Raw genomic sequence first — 18,543 nt, forward strand, 5'->3', positions numbered from 1 at the left:
CTAACTTATCATCAACCATATTAGCCAACCGTGCCAAAATGTAATGGAACCTTTCGCCCCGATGGTGGATTATTGTCTTTTAAATCTCAGTTAAACTTTTAAACTTTACATCAGTCAATATGCACAAAGCTCTGTTATAAGACAGTTATATCATAACAATAGAAAATAAAAATAAAAGCGTCATTATTATCAGGGCCGGCCCTGACCAATTTGCTGCCCTAGGCAAGATTTTACCTGGCGCCCCATGCATCACAGCCCATTTCACCCCGTCATTGTGTTCATGATTTAGCATATATATATATATATATATATATATATATATATATATATATATATATATATATATATATATATATATATATATATATATATATATATATAGGCCTATATACACACACACACACACACACATTACAGCCTAAACACAAATACCAAGAGCATTACATAGCATTCAAGTCAAGTCCCCATTATCTTTTATAGCACGATTTACAATAAAGATTTAATGTGAACTTTCCAAAAGTTTGGAAACATTACTATTTTTAATGTTTTTGAAAGAAATTTCTTCTGCTCATCAAGCCTGCATTTATTTGATAAAAAATACAGAAAAAAAATTAATATTGTGATATATTATTACAATTTAAAATAATTGGTTTTCAATTTATTATACTTTAAATTATCATTTATTTCTGTGATGCAAAGCTGAATTTTCAGCATCATTACTCCAGTCTTCAGTGTCACATGTGACATCCGGTCTATCACATGATCCTTTAGAAATCTTTCTAATATGATGATTCATTATCAAAGTTGGAAACAGTTCTGCTGCTTAATATTTTTTCATAACCTGTGATACTTTTTTAGGATACTTTGATAAATAAATAGTAAAAAAAATTTTTTTTTTATGTTTTAAAAATAGAAATCTTTTGTAACAACAATATACACTACAAAATCAATACTTTTATTCAGCAAAGATGTGTTAAATTGATAAAAAGTGATCGTAAAGATGATTTATATAATTAGAAAATATTTTTATTTTATTTTAAATAAATGCAGTTCTTTTTAACATTTTATTCATCAAATATATTAGGCAGCAGAACTGTTTCCAACACTCATAATAAATCAGAATATTAAAATGATTTCTAAAGGATCATGCGATAGACTGGATGTCACATGTGACACTGAAGACTGGAGTAATGATGCTGAAAATTCAGCTTTGCATCACAGAAATAAATGATAATTTAAAGTATAATAAATTGAAAACCAATTCTTTTAAATTGTAATAATATATCACAATATTTATAATTTTTTCTGTATTTTTGATCAAATAAATGCAGGCTTGATGAGCAGAAGAAACTTTTTTCAAAAACATTAAAAATAGTAATGTTTCCAAACTTTTGGCCTGTACTGTATCCCCACAACTGCACAACTGTAGAGTAAAACATTAATAAAAAAGTGATAATAAAAAATGCGTCTTAAAACTGACATGATTGTTACAAAACCACACAGTCTGGGGACTCTGGAGAACTCAGAACAACTGCTAACATTAAGTTTAAGGTAAAAATAACTGCCATGAAATTATAGTATCTTACTCCTATGCCATAAATTGTTCATTCACTTCATCACTTTACCTCTGTCTTTATCCCCTTTTATCCTCTTCTCTTCTTTTTGGCACTGTATCTATCGCAGACTATGCTCATTTATAATGTGTCATGTAAATTCGGCCTTCCGTCACAATCAGGAAACTTTCACCGCGTCTAGAACTGGCGCGAGCTGCCAGGCCCGTTTCTACGAGCTGTGTGTTAACAAAAGCAGTGCTGTCTACATTGGATGCGGAGTCGCGCACGCTACACAACAAATTACCAACAACTGATCGCGCGCGCGCTCTGTTTCTGACGCACTTCAAGCACTCGATGGGCGGGGGACGATTGGTGAGCCGGACTTTTTTTTTTTTTGGTAGTATTTCGAATTAATGGTTTTAAAATAGTATTATATATAAAAAAATAATAATGTAAAAAAAAAAAAAAAATTCACTCGTTCACTCATTCTGGCGCCCCTATGGATGAGTGGCGCCCCTAGCATTTGCCTATACCGCCTATGCCGCGGGCCGGCCCTGATTATTATTGAACAATATGTCCTTTTTCTGCACAAACACTTACTCTTTACAGTACTCTGCTGCCATCTTGTGCTGTCGTCAAGGACTGCAAGAAAATATTTTCTTGCAAGATTCTATATAGCATTTAATGTTGATACATAAAAAAAAAAACCACAAAAAAAAAAAAAACACATTCATTAATACCCATTTTGCTGTAGCTAATCCACAAACAACATTATTCATCTCAGTGTCTTGCCAAACATATTCATTGTGTTGAATTTCCATATATAGTTCCTTTTATAATGTTGAGACATGTGACATAAAATATCTGCCATGTTCAAACCAATACTGACAAAATATGAAGTGGTTTTACATGGGCAAGAGTGAATTATTCTCTCCAAAGATTTGCAGAGAGTTGTCAGTAGAGGGCAACATAAGATAGTACTAAAAGATTCAGTCCATAATTGAGCTCTGGCTTGTGGACACAGAGAGCCTGGTGTTGTTACCGGTGTTCCTGGGCGGTAAGCCGAAGATGCATGACTTGTCTGTCTCTCATAAATGTCAGAATTTTTCTCTCACTCCTTCAGTCTTGGATAAATCCGTAACCTCTTCCCTATCTGCCATTCACATCTCCATTACGAAGCCTGAATATTTTCTGAGCAAGGCACCAAGGGATTTGGCTGGAGAAAACAGAGTTTCTGACATGATAGAACATGACTTTGGATAATGGTTATTTTCTCTCTCTCTCTCTCTCTCTCTCTCTCTCTCTCTCTCTCTCTCTGCTTCTGCCATCTTTACATTCAGAAGCTTCTCTCTGTACCAGTGCCATTATGAGATGGCCATTGTTCATTGTGAGGTAAAAGAAGCTAGCACATAATGGCAAGTCGGTGTCGTTCTACATGTTTTGATCATTATGACGACCAGCAATAAAGGACTGAAGTGCAAATTAAAGAGGACGTCCTGCCTGGACGGAGGAATGCTGCCTCAGTATTCACGATTAAACGTGTTGGGGAAGAAATCACCTGGCAAATTTCAGTACAAAAGCCTGAAATCCCCTCACAAGCTTTCTCTGGTCACACTGATTAGAGCTGATCCTGTTACCTGTGTAGTCTTAGTCTTGTTAATAGTGAATGCAACACATGCATTCCTGATCTGGCACAAAGCAGGGAGGGAGAGACTTAAAGAAAACATTGACAAGGATCCAGCACAGAGATGTCACTGCTCTTGCCACGGTTTATTGGACTCAGAGTTAAATACATTTGTGTTGGCACATCTCAAAAGCAATTTGTCGAGGCAGGGCTGCTGTCAAACACTTTCATCACACGTGCACACACTTGTACATGCCCCGTCCTTCAAAGCACAGGCATCCTCGTCGGCACGCACACGCACAAATGGTGTAGTTTCATTGAAAACCGATCCCTACTTTTGTGCAAAATGTCTTTGTGTTAGGGCTATCCAGTGAGTGGTGTCCCATTAATGTTATTTTAGTCAGAATCCACTGTTCTAACTTGGAAAAAGAGATTATTTCATTTCTAAACCTTACGTCATTTTACCGTGCTGTAGATTTCAATCTTAATGTTTAGCTGTAAGGTCAATGAGTCTTCATTAATGATTCCAGCTTCCTTGTAATGTTGACAGGTCTGGTTAATACGGCAAAGGGGTCTATTTCATTTCCTCATTCCACAGATCGAGAAAAAACTTTTGTTAGATTATGTCAGATCTGTAAGGAATTATGTTTAAATTGTGTTGTTAGAGAAGCGACTCAATAAATAAAATAAATAAAAAAAGAGGTAATTTTTTTTGGCTTTAAGCCATGATTATGATCACTGCCCTCAGTCTATTCAAAACATTTACATGGATAGTTGAATAGAGGAGTTAATATTGATATTAATGGTTGTAAAAACATTTTATAAAAGAGAAATTTGCTGAACATTGAAGATAACAACTGCCCTCATATAAAGACATTAAAATGTAATTTGTCCAGTGATTTTTGGGTCAATGATAACGGTGTCCATGAAAAAGAAATGTGGTATAATGTCAAGGCAGAAATAATAATGTAAATTTATTACACTTTGTGTACACATCTTAATCATAATTTTTATTTAATAGATTTTCTAACAAAACAAATTACCCACCAGATTGGTCCCAGAAAAATGTTTTTTTAAGGTAATAATAATAATAATAATTATTATTATTATTTACAAATAACAGAAGTGATTAATTAATTAATTAAATTATAATCTATATTTATGAATTACATAATTTATAAATGTCTTTACATTTTTATTGAGTTGCACCACATGGCATTTTATAACCTGAATGAACTTTACCACATGATATCTTAATTATCTGATATTTTAAAGTCACCATGAAATCAAAATTGACATCTTTTTTTTTTATGGAATATTGCAGTATTTATTTTAAATGATTTATCCTTGCACAACATTATTACATGTGCAATATACCTTCTCAGATGGTGTGTTTACTGTTGCAAAGGTGGGACAACCTCTCACTCAGATGACATCACAGTAAAAGCTCAACAATGCATGTAGACATGCAGAAGATCTGCTGAAGCAGATGGGCTACTACAGCAGAAGAAGACCACACCGGGTGCCACTCCTGTCAGCTAAAAACAGGAAACTAAGGCTACAATTCACACAATCACAAAGATCTCTGAGGACTGTTTCCAGCACTTTGTTGAATCTGTGCCACTAAGAATTATGGCAGTTCTGAAGGCGCAAGGTGTACCTAATAAAGTGTCCAGTAAAGACTATTGCAACTTCCGCTTCATGCTGATTTATTGACCTTGACACACAGTCATGAGGGTCTGCAGGGGTCCTCACTATGATATCGTTTCCTGTTGTATGCTTTTTTTTCCCTGCATGTTGGTTGGACTACAAAACTTTGATTTTGTGGACAAAAGTTGTTCAAATGTTAATAAGCAATGGCACAGTTTTGTTATATTGATATAAATATATATATACAGTATATATATACAGTATATATATATATATATATATATATATATATATATATGTGTGTGTATATACACTCACCTAAGGGATTATTAGGAACACCTGTTCAATATCTCATTAATGCAATTATCTAATCAACCAATCACATGGCAGTTGCTTCAATGCATTTAGGGGTGTGGTCCTGTTCAAGACAATCTCCTGAACTCCAAACTGAATGTCAGAATGGGAAAGAAAGGTGATTTAAGCAATTTTGAGCGTGGCATGGTTGTTGGTGCCAGACGGGCCGGTCTGAGTATTTCACAATCTGCTCAGTTACTGGGATTTTCACGCACAACCATTTCTAGGGTTTACAAAGAATGGTGTGAAAAGGGAAAAACATCCAGTATGCGGCAGTCCTGTGGGCGAAAATGCCTTGTTGATGCTAGAGGTCAGAGGAGAATGGGCCGACTGATTCAAGCTGATAGAAGAGCAACTTTGACTGAAATAACCACTCGTTACAACCGAGGTATGCAGCAAAGCATTTGTGAAGCCACAACACGCACAACCTTGAGGCGGATGGGCTACAACAGCAGAAGACCCCACCGGGTACCACTCATCTCCACTACAAATAAGAAAAAGAGGCTACAATTTGCACGAGCTCACCAAAATTGGACAGTTGAAGACTGGAAAAATGTTGCCTGGTCTGATGAGTCTTGATTTCTGTTTAGACATTCAGATGGTAGAGTCAGAATTTGGCGTAAACAGAATGAGAACATGGATCCATCATGCTTGTTACCACTGTGCAGGCTGGTGGTGGTGGTGTAATAGTGTGGGGGATGTTTTCTTGGCACACTTTAGGCCCCTTAGTGCCAATTGGGCATCGTTTAAATGCCATGGCCTACCTGAGCATTGTTTCTGACCATGTCCATCCCTTTATGACCACCATGTACCCATCCTCTGATGGCTACTTCCAGCAGGATAATGCACCATGTCACAAAGCTCGAATCATTTCCAATTGGTTTCTTGAACATGACAATGAGTTCACTGTACTAAAATGGCCCCCACAGTCACCAGATCTCAACCCAATAGAGCATCTTTGGGATGTGGTGGAACAGGAGTTTCGTGCCCTGGATGTGCATCCCACAAATCTCCATCAACTGCAAGATGCTATCCTATCAATATTGGCCAACATTTCTAAAGAATGCTTTCAGCACCTTGTTGAATCAATGCCACGTAGAATTAAGGCAGTTCTGAAGGCGAAAGGGGGTCAAACACAGTATTAGGATGGTGTTCCTAATTATCCTTTAGGTGAGTGCATGTATGTATATATATATATGTATGTGTGTGTATATATATATATATATAATCTAAGTCATTGCAAGTATTAATTACATTTTTAATGTATGTTTGAATAAATGATTGAGATAGGATAAATACATTTGTGTCATATCATTGAATTTATTGGTTTAAAGGATAAGTTTACTTTAAAATGAAAATTACCCCATGATTTACTCACCCTGAAGTCATCCTAGGTTAATATGGCTTTCATCTTTCAGACGAATACAAGAGTTATATTAAAAAAATGTCCTGGCTCTTCCAAGCTTTATGTACACAACTCCAATTGTATTAGTCTGAAAGAATAAAGTCATATACACCTAGGATGGCTTGAGGGGTGAGTAAATCATGGGCTAATTTTCATTTGAAAGTGAACTACTCCTTTAAAGTTTCATTAGAACTGATTGCAAGGGCATCATTGAGATTTGGCTTGGTGTACCTGGAGGAAGACACTTCTTCCTGAGATCTTCCCAGACCTCAAGAATTCAATCTTTCGCTACTCACAACTAAATACCATTTTCCCCTCTTTCATTTGTCTGTTTTTCCTTCACAGGAGCTTTTGAAGTTACCAGAGAAAGGAGCGCTGACTGTAGCAAATTACCTGGGCTGAAACATTTTTGACATAAGTCCTAAGATGCGAGTGAGCCACTTCTCCTGGAGGCCCCATCGGGAGCGTTTAATCTCGGGCCATGAGAGGCAGCATCGCTGACAGAGTGACAGGACAGCTGGACACGCTTCCAGGACATGGCAGTCTTCGGAGCAGGGCCCGTGCATCACCCCAAAGGTACGCACCGGACAGGGTGTGGAGACTAAGACTACTGTAGCAGTGATCACACCAAATATTGTTCTGTTTCAGCATATTGCAGTTTAAATACTGGTTTAGGGTTTATATTTACTCCATTTAGAAAGCTCTAGGTCATGGCAGCCTCCTAAGAACTTGCAACAGAGGCCCATTTAGCCATTGTTCATTATCATATTTCAGCCAGGAAGTCTTGCTAAATATTGTCCTTATCACAGATCCCAAGTCCTTAATAGCTGTTCTGTGGGCAAAAACTGTTTTTATAAGCCACTGTAGTGGAGAGCACCGCCCCGGTTCTGTAACAGAGAGTAAATAGATGCGATATACTCCTCTATTCCCAGATAGTCAAAACAAAAACGCGTTAACAATAGCTTTGGAGACTAGCAATTGTGCTGCTGAGACACTATTTGACATTTTCATTCTGCTGAATAATGTCTTTCATCGGGGAGCCATACAAATGCTCTATTAATTTAGAGAGTCAATTGTTGTATAATTTGTGTCTGAATGCCTAAAAAATAAACTCTTTCACAATGTTCAGCACAATTAGTCCCCCGTACTGTATAAATAGCTCTTTTGAAACCAACAATGTGCAATTGTGTCCATTTTGAGTGGTGAACTCTTTTCATGTTTATCGCTTCAAGCTGCATTGTTAAAGCATGTGGCATGAGCAGAAGTTGTGGTAGACGTTGAGTTTATCATGCCCTGAGGTTGTGTGTTAACTGAGGAGTCTCTCTGGTGGCTGGCTCCTCTGACCTGGCACCCCCTGCAGTGGGTGGGCCATGACCCAGGTAGCCTAAAGCCATGCTGGGTAACAACTTCTGCTCTGGAGCTCTTGTAATCCGTCAGGATGTACTTCAGCTCAATAAGGAGGTTGCACTCTTCTACGGTCACTAACACCCTTTTTAAAAACCAGGAACAACTTAACAGTTCAGAGGTCAGCGCTGGAAAAAGCTGGCGGCAGTTAAAAATAGTGTGTGATTTCTATTTTAGCTAAAAATACTGAGATAGATGGTTTTGATCAGGTCTGAAAAGCAATGTGAGGTGAAGTAGATAGTTTCATTGAAAAATTAGTTTTCTCCTATAATGGGATTTAACTATGCTATTGTTTTTCTAGTCATCTTGCAAGTGTGTTTGAAATCATCTCCCAGTGTTCTGACAGGAAATGTTCGAATGTACAAATTTTAACATACAAAGTTAAATCACATTATTATTATTATTATGTTGTGTGCAAACTTGTGTTTGTCATCCACGGGAAACGCGCAGTAGAAACTGGTATTTAAAAACAATCAGTTAACACCTGGCATCTTTGCTGTGCAGACTGTATACTTTGAGAAAACAACCTTTGGCCTGGATGCGGGGTTTCCCAAAGCAGCACTAGTGAATCCAATCTGGAAAGTGCCATAGTTACATTTGGAAAGTACAGGCTGGCTTTGAGCCAAGAACAAATGCCTTTCATTGTATTGTAAGTGCATACCGCTCATCATAACCACATTACAATTCAAATTGTTTGTGCAGAGATTCAGCTGCTATATGGGGAATGGTTGCAGAGGCATGTAGTTTTTTATATATTTTTTTATAGAGGGACAGTTCACCCCAAAATAAAAATTCTGTCATAATTTACTCACTCTCATTCCAAATCTGTATGACTTTCTTTCTTCTGTGATATTTTGAAGAATGTTGGTAACCAAACTATTTTGGTGACTTCCTTTGTATAGACAAAAAACATTTGTATTTGTACTTTGTATAGACATTCTTCAAAATATCTTCTTTTTTTCCCCCTAGAAGACAGAAAGTCATACAGTTTTGGTAATGTATGAGGGTGAGTAAATGATGACAGAATTTTAAGTTTTTTGGGGGGTGAACTAGTCCTTTAAAAAGAATTCACCTGTGATTTAGTTACTTTTATTATTAAAAACACATTTTTTTTGTGAAAACTTAAGAAAGCAAAAAAACAAAACAAAAAAGCTTTTTCAAATAACCCTTAAATGCATACCTCGGTTCTTTAGTGACCCGGGACATCAATCACTACCCTCCTCTTCATTCATTTTTAAAAGTTAGACATCAACCTTCTTAGTATTCCTCAATTAATTAATTATAAACCATATAACAAAAAAACAAACAATACAATTAACAAAGAATGCATGTTTTCGCCAACGACCCGAGGTGTGTAACAGTGCAAGTATATTTAACTGCACAACAATTATTTAATCTTTGATGACTGAATAAGTTCAATTTACATTTATTCCACAAGGTGTCAATGTCTGATACACAATGATAAAGTGACGTTTCACTCATAGATACCGCAGGCAGAAAACAAAAGAATAGGAAGTATCATCAGCAAAACTTGAAATGGCTCAGAGATTTACTGCAGAGAAAGTACTGAACGCAATCAAATAGTGTCACTGTCACTGGATGGTGGATCTGGTGAAGAAGCTGTCAGTGATCAAAATATTAATTTTGAATATGTTGAAAATGATAGCTTTGAGAATATGTTTGAGATGGCGAATATGAGCCAGATGCTGAATGTACTGGGAAATGAGCTCTGACGAGGACAGTGATGATAGTAAAAAACATCTACTCAAACTGAACCCTTCCAAGCTTCAAAAGGTAAGAAAATATCCTTTATTTTATACTTCTGTAATTGTTACTCTCATGTCAGGAGAGTTGTATATTATCGCGACAAGTAGAGATCCATCCGTGTTAGATATAGATTTGGGTCGTTAAAGACCCTAACATGTCATTATGATTGGCGAAACACTGCATTTAACGGTTAATGAAGTATACTTACTTCTGATGTCCAAAACATGGCCTATTAATAATGTCAATCAGATGCATGGAGATCATTCTAAGAAATTATTTAAAGACTTAAGAGGAAAGAAATTTAAAGAGGAGTTTAAATTTTGTGACAATTATTAAACAAAGTAATATGCGAGTTATTTATTTAAAATCTCTGACAGTGTCATGGCTTCAGAATGCAGAGTGATTTTCTCTCTCTCCTTGCGCTCCATTTGAAGAGAGCTTTACATATGAACTTGAAACAGCACCTCCAGGCAGATCCACATTAAAACTGACAGGAAAACACCTTCTAAGAGGAGCTTTTAAACTCATGGGGTGGCTTTGTGATCCATCTCAACCCCAGTCACCTTCATCTTGCCCTCTGTGTTTACGATACACATCTTCTAACAGCCCGCAGAGATCAATGGTCAATGCTGGATGATTGTGCTTCGGAGAAGGCTTTACAGACACGGATACTTGTCCGTGAGTATGAGCGTCACAAAGATCTCAAAGCCTGTTTAACAATATCAAATCATCCTCCAGGTGGTCCAGATGGAACCCACTCAGATTGCTAGTCATGAAACTGAAGGTGCGGCTGGGTCTTAAGAGTGTGAATGGAGCTTCACTCGTCTTTTGAAACGGCTCATGCCCACTGTTTTTGCGGTCCTGTCTCCTTTGATGTTTGAGGTTGAGATGTTTCACCAAAGAAAAGCTTTGTGGGAAGTTTTCCATGTGCTGGTATGTCAGCTGAAATAATGGCTGTTTTGACATGACTGGTGCAGAAACTTTAATCTTGGCATCATTCATGTGTCATTCATTGGAATGAAAAAATGATGAAATTGGATTTCATGTCAATTTACAAAAAAAAAGAGCACATGCCGGGTGCTCAGTTGTTCTGACTGCGGCCCGCATTTCTGTGACATCGTATGTGCCGATGAAACATATGCCTTTATTGTCCTATCTTGAAACCAACACCACAATGTATCCATCAGCGACGTAAGAGGAGCGTGCAAGTGTGTGTGTCTCTGAGGATCTGCGGCAAGACTTTGTTCTATTTGTTAAACCAAGGTTAAAAACACCAAGATATCTCTTTGGGACAAAGACAAGCATCATCATGCGGCATTCAGGCTAGATGTGTGGACCACCAGGCGGAGATCCTCACTTACAGGAATAAAGGTAGTGTGATATGAGCCTAACTCCTTATGCTGAGATTGATTACGCTCTGATTTGTGGTAGAGGGACTGGTGGTGCTTTGTCTGGCTCATCTAGATTTTAGATAGAATGCAACGATAAGTGTCATGAAAGGAGCTTGTCATCAGTTTTTTTGTGTTATTTTTCCCCCACAGCACCATGATGATGGCAGCAGGGGGCAGCTGAAAGGGCTTGGATTTGGCAGAGATGCAGCATGGGCTGACAGGCAGGCACTCGCTGGTGACAGAGCACCGGAGCTTCTGTCTCTTTGAAGTGTGTTTTCTGTGAGCATTTCTATTTTTTCAGTTACACTACCGTTCAAAAGGTTGGAGTCAGTATTTCTTTCTTTCTTGTTTTATTCTGCAATAGTACATTCATTTGATCAAAAGTGACAGTAAAGCCATTTGTGATGTTCAAATAAATGTTGTTCTTTTGAACTTTCATCAAAGAATCCAGAACAAATTTATCACGGTTTCCTCAAAAAGTTTAAGCAGCACAACAGTTTTCAACATTGATAATAATCAGAAATGTTTCTTGATCAGTGTTACAAATTTGATTAGATAGAAATTAGATATTGGTTGTTCAACTACTGTTGTTTATTTGTTTTAAATGCAGTGTATTCACTGAGACCAGCTCATTCGAGTCCAGTCAAGACCAAGATTAAAAGAGGGTTGAGTCCGAGTCAAGACCGAGACTAAAAGAGGGTCGAGTCCGAGTCAAAACCGAGACTAAAAGAGGGTAGAGTCAAGGCCGAGACTAAAAGAGGGTTGAGTCCCGAGTTAAGACCGAGACTAAAAGAGGGTCGAGTCCGAGTCAAGACCGAGACTAAAAGAGGGTAGAATCCAAGTCAAGACCAAGACTAAAAGAGGGTTGAGTTTGAGTCAAGACTGAGACTAAAAGAGGGATGAGTCCGAGTCCAGACCGAGACTAATAGAGTGTTGAGAACAAGTCAAGACCGAGATTAAAAGAGGGTTGAGTTCGAGTCAAGACTGAGACTAAAAGAGGGATGAGTCCGAGTCCAGACCGAGATTAAAAGAGTGTTGAGAACAAGTCAAGACCGAGACTAAAAAGGGATGAGAACAAGTCCAGACCAAGATTAAAAGAGGGTTGAGTCCCGAGTTAAGACCGACGCTAAAAGAGGGTCGAGTCCGAGTCAAGACCGAGACTAAAAGAGGGTAGAATCCAAGTCAAGACTAAAAGAGGGTTGAGTTTGAGTCAAGACTGAGACTAAAAGAGGGATGAGTCCGAGTCCAGACCGAGACTAATAGAGTGTTGAGAACAAGTCAAGACCGAGATTAAAAGAGGGTTGAGTTCGAGTCAAGACTGAGACTAAAAGAGGGATGAGTCCGAGTCCAGACCGAGATTAAAAGAGTGTTGAGAACAAGTCAAGACCGAGACTAAAAAGGGATGAGAACAAGTCCAGACCAAGATTAAAAGAGGGTTGAGTCCGAGTCTAGATCGAGACTAAAAGAGGGTAGAGTCCGAGTCAAGACAGAATAAAAGAGGGTTGAGTCCGAGACTAGACAGAATAAAAGAGTTTCGAGTCCAAGTCAAGACGTAGACTAAAAGATGGTCGAGTCCGAGTTCAGACTGAGGCTAAAAGAGGGTCGAGAACAAGTCAAGACCACAAGCTCCCGAGTCCATGACAGAAAGTCATGGCCATAAAAATATGGTTTTGGACTTTGACTCATTTTCAATGTCTTGGTTATGTCTTGGGCTCAAAAGCATGTAAATTAGACCAGTAAATAAAGCAAGTATTCAATGTATAAAAACTTTTCCCCTTAGATTTTAAATAAAAAATAAAGAATAAACAAATGTTTTAAAATTAAATGAATTCTAAAAGATAAATAACAAAAACAATACTAGAGCACATATTATTGTAACGGTCCTTAAAAATGTGCACTCTTAAAAATAAAGGTTCTTTATTTACATTGATGGTTCCATTAAAAACCTTTAACATGCATGGGACCTTTCCATTGCAAAAAAGGTTTTCTATATGTTTAAAAAACAAAAATGGTTATTTTAAGAACTGTTCAGTAAAAAGGTTTTGTGGAACCCACTGCACCCACGGAACCTTTATTTTTGAGAGTGAAAATGATTTTATTCAGGACCCCTTTAATGGTCTAAACTAAAGCAACCAATTGGAGTGTACACTTTCACAAAATAAGATGTTTGCTGGTCTTCTTCTTATCTACGCTGCATAGCACAGCATTAATGTCATCTAATGTTTCCCCCTGCATATATCCCACAACACACACTAACCCTATGTTATCAGTTCTGCATGTCAATGTCAAGCTTAAAAAGGCTATTTCCTCTTACCTAGAATGTTACCTGTATGTACTGAGGCCAATATTATAGCTGTCATCTCTGCCCAGTGCTCCCTGCATAAAAGAATCTTTTGTTCCAGTTGTAATTTAGACATTATTCAGCTCTCAGGTGCACACAGCAGACTGCAGGGTGGAACACTATATCTGCTCTTGAACATGGTGTAACTGTTTCTTGTTGACAGAGTGGGATTTCTCAGCAAGACATCACTACATGTTTAATTCCCTGCTTGTTTTTCTTGTAAACGCTTCATGGTCACCACATACACAGAACTGCACACACATGTACATGACTAATGCTGGTAAGGAATGCATTCCCATGATCGCCAATGCTTTCAGAGAACATTTACAGCAAATACAAATTTCTCGCCGCTTTCTTTTTTGACAAGTGCTCAAGAATGTAAGCAGAAACACTAAGAAGAAAAACATATGATGTCTTGAAAGTGACAACATAAACCTTACTGTTTCTTGCCTCGGGCGATGGATTGTGTACACTGTTGTGATTGGTCACCATGGCTGAAGCTCATCTTGGAGCTCACACCCCTTCCTCAAGAGAGAGAGATGCTTTTGTTTGATGGTGACAGGGGGAATGTCAGACTAAGCAGCGCTTCAGCTCTTGAAAACCTCTGAAAAGCCTTAATGTGCACACAGATCTACTTTGATCTGCTGATTCTTACACATCTGCATCAAGCTTGGAATACATCTGAATAGCTGCCACTCTTCTTCATGTTAGTGTGGCCCATGTGAAGTCAGAGCCCTAGATTTTCTGGAATTATTGGCTGTGAGAGAACATTCCTGTAGTCTTTTTGGACTGATAAAAGACTTTTTTTTCTTTGAAACAGCTCAAAATCAGTGTAGTTTGGTACTATTTATGGCACCAAGCAATCTCATGGGACCAGTGCTCGTAGAATAAAATCCTATATTTTTATATTTTGTTGATGCTACACAAATTATCAGCTTTTTTGTGCAAAATATGGTGTCATATTTGAAGTCACTCATTCCCTGAATCTAATTTTAGGGATGTAGTTGTCCGACCTTTATTTGTTTTTTATTCAACGCAAAGACTGTTCTGTCTCTCATGCTAAAAACATTTGTATTGCAGACCTGTAAATGGGTGAAGATGCCCAGGCTGTAACAATGCCTGCATTAAAATTCATTTTATTTTCACACACCTCTGAGCTGAATTTTACTCCTTTTTAGTGCTGTAATAAATGTGAATGAATATAAAAACAAAGCTATAAAAATATATTTTAGAGAGCTTGGATAATTCATCTGCCTGTTTTTTTTACTACATTCACACACTGCAAGTTTTTTTGTTTTTTTTTTGACAGGGAATAGCAGGGCAGAGGGCAGAGGGGGGTGTGCATATATTACTGTGGGATAATTAACATCTAAAGCACTGGGTCATTCTGAGCCCTGCCGTGTAAGGAAACGCTGGCACATGCATTCTTCAGCTGCTCACTCGTCTTTAATCAATCGCGATATCTCCACTGGATCTATATAGGAAAGGGTATTAAAAGATTAACTGAAACTTAACCAGTATAATGACTTTTGATTTAAAATCTCTATTTGGAGGAAGAGGATGTCATTTTACCACTTATCTCTTACGCGGGACCGCTATTTGTTGGTGGGAACTCCATCTATACCTGCCTGCCTAACAATTTCCCCTCCAGATAATTACGGCTGGGGTCAGATTGGTCTCAGGAGCCAAACTTCAATTCAGATGACAGGAAGTTTTTCTAAGCACTTCACAGAAATAACATTTTAACCCCCAATTAAAGCAATCCAGTTCAAAGGAAGAAAAACCCAATAAATCTAAATAATCTTTTTTTTGAATAACTGAGTAATAATCTATACCTATACATTCTATAGCTAGTGTTGGTGCACTGTAAAAAAAAAGTTGCTGCATTAAATTTTTAAGTACAATCAACTTGGATGTTTAAGTCATTTCAACTTAAATTACATTAAACTGACAAAAAATGTGTTGAATCTTTTATAACTTATAAATGCCAAAACTTTTTTTTTAAGTGAAAATATAGAAATATGCTAATTAGAGCTGCCATATGATATACTACTGCTCAAAAGTTTTGGGTCTGTAAGAGTTTTTAATGATTTTGAAAGAAGTCTCGCTTACCCAGGCTGCATTTATTTGATCAAAATATAATAATATTGTCAAGTAGTATTACAATTTAAAATAACTGTTTTCTATTTTATTTAAAATGTATTCCTGTGATGGCAAAACTGAATTTTCAGCATCATTACTCCAGCCATCAGTCTCACATGATCCTTCAGAAATCATTTGAATATGCTGATTTCATGCTCAAGAAACATTTCTTATTATCAATGTTGAAAACATTGCTGCTTAATTTTTGTTGTTGTTGTGGAAACCGTGATACATTTTTTTTTTCAGGATTCTTTGAAAGTTCAAAAGAACAGCATTTATTTGAAAAATGCAGTAAATCTTTGTACCTTATAACATTATGTCTTTTCTGTCACTTTTGATCAATTGAATGCCTCCTTGCTGAATAAAAATATGAAATTGTTTAAAAAAAAAATCTTACTTTTTAATTTACTTTTTGTGAAGTTAATCATATTTTAATTACTTGAAATTCAAACCCCAAATGTAGATATTAGACTGGGAAATACCCTTAGAGAGACCTGAACCTGACTTGAACTATATCTAATGAGTGACCTTTCCATATCAGAATCTCACATTTCTAATTCACCAGGTACCCTTCAGAAATTTTTCTGCATGTCAGATGGTATACATCTTATCACCTTGTGCAGCATCTTGTTGTGGTAGCTTGTGTTGCCTTTGATATCGGAGAGCATGGAGGTTCCACCAAAATAAAGGCCTCCTTTGTACTCTGCTGATTAACTTCTGTACCTGAGCTCTCTGATAAGGCCTGAAAAAAAATCCATCCCCAAGAAGCCGACAACCGTGAATCCTGTTGGTTTTATTTATTGAGTTCTCTGTGACAGCTTTGGATTTTGTTCAGCGCGTGAAAATGCCACACTGTGTTAGTCTGTTCTTTCTCATTGGAAAAAAAACATTTATGCATCTTTCAGCCAATGTTAAATCTTGTTATTTTCTTCTTTAAGTATGCATGTGGTCTTCTGAGCTCTTTAAGAGACTTTAATGTGTGTTATGAACTACATTCAACAGATAAAAACTACAAAGCACATGTAAAAAGAGCTCCTTTGAGAACCTGCCTGTGCACATTTATTCTCAAGCCATTTGAATTTGTCTCTGTTATTCGTTCCAATGAAATTTACAGGCCTGAGGGTGTGTGTACTCCAGCAGCACAACACAGAAGGGAAATCATGTTGGTTTGTCAAAAAAAGCCAATGATTTGGTTTGACTCGATATTCTATTTTATAAATAATATGTGTCTTGACAAAATGAGTATAAATATGGATGTCAGCGATGTCAAATTGGTCTGCATCATCTTTGCAGTATAGTGTGATGGCACAAGAAATTTTTGTTGAAGTCAAAATTGACAATTCTTATTTTTTTTATGGAATATCGCAGTATTTATTATAAATGATTTGTCTGTGCACATCATTTAAAAAAATTTTTTATTCAAGTGTCCTCGTAATATTTAATCAAAATATCTTCCCCTCCCTCTTGCAATGACATCTTTCTCTGATGACGTGTCTATGGTGTGAGGGCGTAACACCATTCTTTTCTTCATTAAGCCGTTTCACTTGGATATACATCACAGTAGGGAAAGACTATTTCAACTTATCTATCTATCTATCTATCTATCTATCTATCTATCTATCTATCTATCTATCTATCTATCTATCTATCTATCTATCTATCTATCTATCTATCTATCTATCTATCTATCTATCTATCTATCTATCTATCTATCTATCTGTCTGTCTGTCTGTCTGTCTGTCTGTCTGTCTCCTCCCCTCAGTCCGTCCATTAAGTATTATTTTCAAATATTACAGCAAATCTTTAGTAAAATATTCAATGAGCTACATATTAAACATATCAAAGGACTAAAAACTCTGATAATATCATCAGGATATTATAATTTAACCTCTGACCCCCTCAGTCATCTTCCCATGCTGGCTCTGATAGTGTTTTCATACACGTCTGATGTCTTGTCAGAACCTGCGGTGCTCAGCCCTATGATTTATAGAGTGTCTTGATGGGAGCGTTTTAATTGCATATGTACACATTGACAGGTGGCCACTCTTTTTGATATTTACACTTTGATCTCTGTATATATGATCACTGCAGGGCATGTCAAAGAAACACATGGGATTTCACCAAGTAAAAACATCCTTTGAAATTCAGGTGCCAATACAGCTGATGATGCTGTAGACGGAAAAGACAGCAACACAACATCTTGTGTTTTGGTTTAATTAAATGGAACTGAGCCATAAAAATCACTGTCATCACAAAGGCATGAGCCTTATTTGCTTTTTGTACATACATTCTAAAAATGGCTTGGTTAAAAGCATCCCAATTGGCAACCCAGTGCTGGGTAAATATTGCACCGAACACATGCTGGCTTACAAATTTTTAACAAAGGGTTGCACACCTAATCCAATATCAGCTCGTATTGACTTAAAGCTGCGCTAATTTTATCTCATAAATTATTATCATTCATATTTTTCTTGCAGCAAAATCTGTCAAATGTTATAGATAGATAGATAGATAGACTATTTCCTTTGAAATTCTTTCAAATACTAAAAAACGTAATCACGTTTTTTTCTTTCTTAGAATAGTAAGAGAATAAGTGCTTGAAGGAGTGACTGATTTCTCACTGAACAATAAAATCAACCACCGGCCCAATAAAGGAGGAGACTATTGATTTAGGCAACTGGAATCCAGACAAGTGCTTGACAAGCGGAAATAATTTCTCCTCAAGAGACGTCAATAGGTTCTGATGGGGTTATTAAGGGGAATCAAAGATATTTGCATTTAGACAACGAGCAATTTGTCATGTAAACTGAAATCCGTTCTCACCCTTGAATGCAAAGGAACTCTAGCAGGAACCAAATGAAAGTTAATCAGGAATGTATGGCACAAAACACATGATGAAGTGCAATAATGCT

General features: G+C 37.0%; 1 long non-coding RNA gene across 1 annotated transcript; it reads left to right on the forward strand.

The window, feature by feature from the left end:
• Positions 1-9,211: 9,211 nt before the first annotated feature.
• On the forward strand, positions 9,212-17,029 carry LOC309504812. The gene is made up of 3 exons (XR_014208180.1): positions 9,212-11,128; positions 11,299-11,427; positions 16,197-17,029. It is a non-coding gene; the product is annotated as an uncharacterized lncRNA (long non-coding RNA).
• Positions 17,030-18,543: the final 1,514 nt, after the last annotated feature.

The sequence above is a fragment of the Leuciscus leuciscus genome, assembly GCF_965113295.1.
Source record: "Leuciscus leuciscus genome assembly, chromosome: 8".
In the NCBI taxonomy this organism is placed as follows: domain Eukaryota; kingdom Metazoa; phylum Chordata; class Actinopteri; order Cypriniformes; family Leuciscidae; genus Leuciscus; species Leuciscus leuciscus.